At 34.9% G+C, this 7726-nt stretch overlaps 1 long non-coding RNA gene across 2 annotated transcripts in view; it reads right to left on the bottom strand.

The window, feature by feature from the left end:
- The window catches only part of LOC107688207 (uncharacterized), a 31599-nt gene that overhangs the window by 17264 nt on the left and 6609 nt on the right, over window positions 1–7726 (bottom strand). Inside the window, exon 3 of one of the 2 annotated variants that reach the window (XR_001634210.1) lies at window positions 696–883. The exons of the other annotated variant lie outside the window; for it this stretch is intronic. This is a non-coding gene — a long non-coding RNA (uncharacterized LOC107688207). Of the gene's footprint in view, window positions 1–695; window positions 884–7726 lie in introns of those variants that run through there. 2 annotated transcript variants of the gene reach the window in all.

The raw sequence follows: 7726 nt of genomic DNA, 5'->3' as shown, positions 1-7726 counted from the left end.
AATCAATATATAAAATATATATTGTTGAAAATATTTTTTATAATATCGCAAATAAAATAGATTTTTTAAATGATTAAAAATATAAAAATTAAAATTATATATATTATATATAAATAAAATGTGCGTGTTCGATGGAATTATATCAGCATTTTATCAGTATATGTATAGTATATGTAGAATGCAGACAGTATATGCAAACAAAGTTTGATGTGATTTTACAGAGCAAATCATGTAAAAGCAGCACACGCCGCATTCACCTGGAAAGAAACGCCCGTCTCTTTTGGAGCTTCTTTTAACAAACATTCAGACACCAAACCCCTTCATCTCCATTAATGGTGCTCTTAGCATCCATTTGCTACCTGAGAATCTGGCACGGTGTAACACCTGTGTGCTAGCGAAACAAGAGGCCTCGTCACCCCCCCCCATTCAGCGGCGCAAAGATAACAGCAAGTTGTAAGTCTGCGACGATTCAGGGAGCGTTAACTATGAGGGATGATGTCGATTTATCATGATATTACAGCTCTGACAGGGAAACACACCTGTACTTTTTTGATGTAATTTATTGACTGGTTGTGGATGCTGAGCGAGAGAGGAAAAAATTAGCGGCGCTTTAATTACTGCTGCTGCTGGTTAAAATATTAATGGGGCACAGAGTGTTGCATGCTCATTTCTGTTGATTTTTAATTAGCAGTAATTCATTTCGCACAAAGCATGTTGATGCCTGTGCTACAGACATTAGTGAGGAAGCTGAATAAAGATGTTTTTCAGGAGAGGCTATGTGCATGCTGGGAAACAGGAGAGTGCTGGAGTGCTCTCAGGACAAGGGAAGGCAAGGACAGCCACCCACCGGCTCCAGCATCTCGCTCAGCACCGCGAGTTTCGGCTGTAACGACGAAACCAGAATGAAAAAAAAAAAAAACACTTGAATCTCTACGCAATGTTTTTGGCAAAGTACATAATGTTTAAAAGTAGAAATGCATGACATATGCATAAGAAGTTAATACCAGTGAAATTCCAGCCATTCTTAATGTTAATTTCAATATCAGCAAAAACTGATTTGCTTTAAATGAGTCATTATAAATATTAACAATTTAAATTGAAGAACAACATGAGACTTTAAATATCTCTTAATGAATAAACATTGCTTAAAGGCTTTCCATTCAAGTGTGTGTGTGTGTGTTAAGAAGCAGACACAAATATTACACTGACTCATATTGGTATCAACCAGCAATAATTATGACTTTTTTTCAATTATATCTAATTCAGTTCAAGTGTACATTTGTGCAAGATTACAAAACTTACTGAAAATATCCACGCAACAGCAATCAGTTTGGAAAACATTAGAAATGCAGAATATTGCACTGAATATTGCACTTTATCAGTATCGAATAACAATAATTATTTTTTTTCAATTATCATATTGGTCTAGATGCGAGTGCAGATCTGTGCAAAGTTACTCAAAGCTAGCGAAACAAGAGGCCTCGTCACCCCCCCCCATTCAGCGGCGCAAAGATAACAGCAAGTTGTAAGTCTGCGACGATTCAGGGAGCGTTAACTATGAGGGATGATGTCGATTTATCATGATATTACAGCTCTGACAGGGAAACACACCTGTACTTTTTTGATGTAATTTATTGACTGGTTGTGGATGCTGAGCGAGAGAGGAAAAAATTAGCGGCGCTTTAATTACTGCTGCTGCTGGTTAAAATATTAATGGGGCACAGAGTGTTGCATGCTCATTTCTGTTGATTTTTAATTAGCAGTAATTCATTTCGCACAAAGCATGTTGACGCGTTATCTTAACTTTTTCTGGATTGTGTGTTTTATACAAATTTATCATTAAAAATAATGGTAATCAAATGGATGTTTAAAACTTTAATAATGTAATCAAATTAAATGTGAAATATTCCTTTCATTTTTTGTCAAAAAAGTGATTTGCAACAGAGGTTTACAGTTAAAATTATAACATGGACGTAATTTTGAGATATTGCTTAAAAAATGTTTCCATGAAATGCAATGTAAAAATAGCAATATATTACAATTCTGACATAATTTCTTCAACTTAAGATGAACTTTTATTTTGGCGAGTTGTAGTGAAGACCTTTGAGTTTCTTTAATATTCACACACTCTCACAAAAAGGTACAAAAGCTGTCCCTGCAGTACTTTTTCAAAACGTACATCTTTGTAATCTTATTTACCACTAAAGGTGCATATTTGGAAAGTACCTTAAAGGTACATATTAATACCTGAAGTGTATATTAGTACCTACATGTCACATATTAATTCCATTTGAAAGGAAAACACACCAGTGACAACTTTTGTAACTTTTTTCTGAGTGCAGATACAAGTCCATGTCATGATTCGATTTATTATACAGTCCAATTTTTTATTTATTCATCCAAATTTTCCCAAATCCCATGACATTATGCATTAAAAGAGTGTGTGTATTATATACACGGTTTAATTTTTACCCATATAGGTGCAAATCAGCCTAAAATCCATAAACACTTTTGACAATTTACAGTTGGATATAAACCTTACTCTAAAGGTCTAAAAACAGGCACAAATTCAGAAACCGGCCACAGTCTTTTGACTTGTTGAACTCTGAGACCGACTTTATCATGCAGTTGCTTATAATTTTATCAAATCTGAAGAGTGACTTGTTGGCCAGTGAAACACAAGAGCAGCATTGTTCACAAATAGGCATGACTCATATCAGATAATGTGAAATTAAGGCTGATATTATGGATAATTTTTGTCATGGGTTCAAATGATATATTGCAGTCATAACCCCTACTGAAAGCTAAAACTGACTTTTATTTAGAAAGGCCTTAATTTCTTCTGCTCTATGTTAAGCCGACTCTCATCCAGTCAATATTATACCTGTCAAAATCCCACAACAGAGTTCATACGGTCTAGATTGCCCTGACATATGAGCAATTACAGATTTTCACAGCATAACTTAATAAAAAATGAGTGAAGTGTGGGTGTCTGTTTATGAGGACGTGTCAAAAAATCTGTGGATTTGCAATAACATCATGTCATTACATAAACGCGCACACGCGCACGCATACATATCACACATTTCAACATGCGAATCACATGAAAGATGTCGACAAAACGTGTTTGCTGTCTGTAATATGTTTTTTTGTACTGTACCTGTCTTTTGTAAATGTGCTTGTGCCACGCATTTACAACAAAGAAAGCAAACTGCCATTAAAATGTTAACAATAATCTGCAATTAGGAACAGATTTTCTGAAATAGTATATACTGCATACTTGCTAGCTAGCCATGTGTTTCATAATACATCTAAAATTACAGTTGTGTGTATATTAATTAGCAGTAATTCATATCGCACAAAGCATGTTGATGCCTGTGCTACAGACATTAGTGAGGAAGCTGAATAAAGATGTTTTTCAGGAGAGGCTGGGTGCATGCTGGGAAACAGGAGAGTGCTGGAGTGCTCTCAGGACAAGGGAAGGCAAGGACAGCCACCCACCGGCTCCAGCATCTCGCTCAGCACCGCCAGTTTCGGCTGTAACGACGAAACCAGAATGAAAAAAAAAAAAAACGCTTGAATCTCTACGCAATGTTTTTGGCAAAGTACATAATGTTTAAAAGTAGAAATGCATGACATATGCATAAGAAGTTAATACCAGTGAAATTCCAGCCATTCTTAATGTTAATTTCAATATCAGCAAAAACTGATTTGCTTTAAATGAGTCATTATAAATATTAACAATTTAAATTGAAGAACAACATGAGACTTTAAATATCTCTTAATGAATAAACATTGCTTAAAGGCTTTCCATTCAAGTGTGTGTGTGTGTGTTAAGAAGCAGACACAAATATTACACTGACTCATATTGGTATCAACCAGCAATAATTATGACTTTTTTTCAATTATATCTAATTCAGTTCAAGTGTACATTTGTGCAAGATTACAAAACTTACTGAAAATATCCACGCAACAGCAATCAGTTTGGAAAACATTAGAAATGCAGAATATTGCACTGAATATTGCACTTTATCAGTATCGAATAACAATAATTATTTTTTTTCAATTATCATATTGGTCTAGATGCGAGTGCAGATCTGTGCAAAGTTACTCAAAATATCAATGCAATGGCAATGAGTTTAGAAAAACATTAAATATGCATAATATTGCACTGACTTATCAGTATTGACCAATAATAATTATAATTTTTTTAAACAATCATATTGGTCTAATTAAGTGCAAGCATAGATCTGTGCAAAGTTACTAAAATATCCATGTGATGGCAGTTGCTTTGAAAAAAACATTAGAAACGCATAACATTGCACTTATTTACAGCAATATCAACCAGAAATAATTGATTTTTTTTTTAAATTATCATATTTATCTAATTAAGTGCAAGTGCAGATCTGTGGAATAATATATCCACACACACTTAACAGCAATAAGTACATAACGTCTAAAAGCAAAAAAACCTGAGATAGAATTGACTATATCTGCCAAAGTAGCATATTTTTTATCCACGCATTTAGACTGATAATGGAAGCAGATAATAAAAAGGGTTTATTTTTTATCCATTATCACAAGAAAAATGTATTTCTCACAGCAAACAATATAATCAAACCATTATTTAATGTCAATTAATAAATTTGGCAAGTAGCTGTCTAATAAGCAAGATAACGTACAGTCCACAGATCATTATCGCAGGGTCATCAGTTTATCGTCCACTGACTGTATCTATATCTGTGCATCCACATCTAAACGCACAAGACTCAAAAGTCATCCCTTTGGCTGATACGTGCTAGAAAAGTGCCTCCAAGAGGAGCAATTAGCGACAGATGTGAGCATGTACAGTAGGCCTGCCGCGATTAAAGTGCCTCTGGAATAAACAGCACAAATCAATAATGGGTTTCTCTATGAGCTGGATAGGAAGAGATATTTCCTCTTTTAATTGAACCGAACAGCTTTGTTTGACAATCTTTTTCCTCTGGCCCGAAACCTTTAACGCAAAAACAAAAGCTAGCGCAGCCACATGTCAGAGAGCCTTTTGGGTTTTCAATGCACAAAAACCACCGCAGTGTAGAACCGTAATGCGCCTGCTACCTTTTATTGTCATTCAAACGACACAATGCGCCCTTCAACGCCAAACCTCTATTCAGATTACACGCTGTTCAAGCAAAAAGTGTCTGAGCTGGTGTTTTATACATGCACGGGTGTGTAAACACAATAATCTGTCGGTCGCTAGGTCGGGGAACTGGAAAGGATGTTGAAAGAGATACTATGATGTGACATGACATCGTCTTTGTCATTCAGTTTCATGATTAAAAACTCACTGCATTGCAAGGGAGGTGTTCTGACTGGTTACTACTGGAGGCCGTTTGATCAAAATTGTTCTTAAATAGAACTCAGGGCCCATGTCTATGTAAGTTTACACAGCAAGAAATAGTAAATCTGATGCCAAAATTTCAGAGAGCATCTTGAATTATGTTCTTAGCCAACTGCCAAAGTTTTATTCTTGTTTTGAGCATAAATCTAACAAAACTGAGTGAGTTTCTGCTTAAATAATAATTGAATAATTATAATTACATTAAACAATTGCATTTAACTTTCAAGTCTATCTGAATGAAGTTAACACTGCTTAAAAGTCTTAAAGTAACTATTCAAGAAAAGAAAAAAGAAAGAAAGAAAAGTAAGTTTTTTCCTGTGCCATGTTACAAAAGTTACTCAGAATATTGCAAATTGCAAATAGTTTGGGGGGAAAAAACATCAGAAACTTAACAATATTAAAAATATTATCATATTGGTCTAATTAGAAGAAAGTGAAGAGATCTGTGTAAAGTTTGGAATAACATTAGATATGCATACTATTGCATTGACATATATTGGTACTGACCAGTAAGAATTATCTTTTTTTATTAATATGTTGTGAAAGGTTACAAAATTGCTCAAAATATCCATGCAATAGCAAATGATTTAGAAAAACTTAAACAAATAATGAATAGTATTGCACTGGCTTGTATTGGTATCAACCAGTAATAATGATTTTTTATTATTATTATTATTATTATACTGTATTGTGCAAGGTTACAAAGTTTACTCAAAACATCCATGCAATGGCAATTGGTTTTGAAAAACTTGAACAAGTAGAAATAAATAACATTTCACTGACTTACATTGGTATTGACCAGTAATAATCATGCATTTTTATTGTGCGAGGTTACAAATGTTACTCAAAATATCCATGCAATGGCAATCAGTTTGGAAAAGCACAATATTAAACTGATTTACATTTTTTTAAATAATATTTATAATTTTTAGTAAATATCATATTTGTCTAATTAGGTGCAAGTGCAGATCTGTGCAAGCTTACACAAGATACTCAAAATATCCATCCATGTCCTTCTTGTCGTATGATTTGAAGTATCATTTGTGTCCAAAGTTACAGGCCAAAGTTTAATAATAAACTTAGAAAAATATCTAACTCTGAGCAATAACAAAAGTGATGCTTCAAACTGACTGATTTTACTTTCTGCTTCTGCATTAGTATCCAAGAGCAGCTCCAAGTTCATTCTGCATGGGCCGCACACATCAATAGCAACGACAAAGCACAAAAATCATGGAGTATTACAGCATGTGTTAAAAAGGCCTTGGCTAGTACACAGAAAAACTGGTGTAAAGTGTTTTCGTGGACATCAGAACATAGCTGATGGCAGTATAAATAAAGCATGCTGGAACATCTGGTCTTTGTTGTGCGTTCGGCTTTTTAATGCCTTCAAAGAGCAACTCCGATGCTTCGCTGACTACCACTCCTTGCTCCCCGCTTCATTTTAGCATGGAATAATAAACCATCTTTGGGGAATTGAGGCAGCCCGCACCACTCGGTCGGCTATGCCACTTATATGTTCCCCCCCCACCCGTTTACAGAAACTTTCTTTTTTACTTAGTTGGTTTTAAATTTTTATACCTCGGGGAACGTAAGCGTGTCACTGTAGCTGTGGCTATCTGGCTGTGAGTGCAATTAAAATTCATACAGCTCTGTCCTCGTTCGCCTTCTGCTCTCGCACTGCCTCTGTAGATGGCGCTGACATAGAAAGTTGTGCATTTGTATGCAGGATAGGCGACGCGCCGGATAGGGGCTTTCTAAGACTCAATTAAGAGCCAAGGGACTGTGCATTAAACACACAGGTTTTAAAATCTGAATGATTAGAGCTGATCTGCTTGGCCAGAACGGCCCTGTTCAACAGCTAGCGTTCATTACGACGATGGCAACGGTGCACAGACTTGAAAATTACTCTCCAAGAAGTAGTGCATTGTGTAATTTAAACATGCACTTGAAAACTGAATCCCACTGTATGGGTTTAGATGGCACACAACATGTCTGTGAACTTCTTTTCTTAATTAACATCAATATTTTAAGTTAATATGACTGTATAAGGAAAGGTGGTTATCTTTAGACCTGGTTTAAACACCTTTTTGCTTTTAAAGGGGTCATATGATGCGATTTCAAACACATTTCATTACACCAAATACACCAAATAATGATCTTTAAAAAAGCATCATATGACCCCTTTAATACACTGCAAAATATTTTCTAAATCAGTATTTTTGCCTTGTTTTCCACGTAAACGTCCTTCAAACAAGATAAGCAAAATTGCATATGACGTGAAGACGTAAGTATATATATATATATATATATATATATATATATATATATATATATATCAGAAGA

This window comes from Sinocyclocheilus anshuiensis, unplaced genomic scaffold, assembly GCF_001515605.1.
Source record: "Sinocyclocheilus anshuiensis isolate Anshui unplaced genomic scaffold, SAMN03320099.WGS_v1.1 scaffold1162, whole genome shotgun sequence".
Lineage (NCBI taxonomy): Eukaryota > Metazoa > Chordata > Actinopteri > Cypriniformes > Cyprinidae > Sinocyclocheilus > Sinocyclocheilus anshuiensis.
The sequence above is the reverse complement of the archived record's forward strand: the minus strand, read 5'-3'. Positions and strand labels throughout refer to the sequence as shown.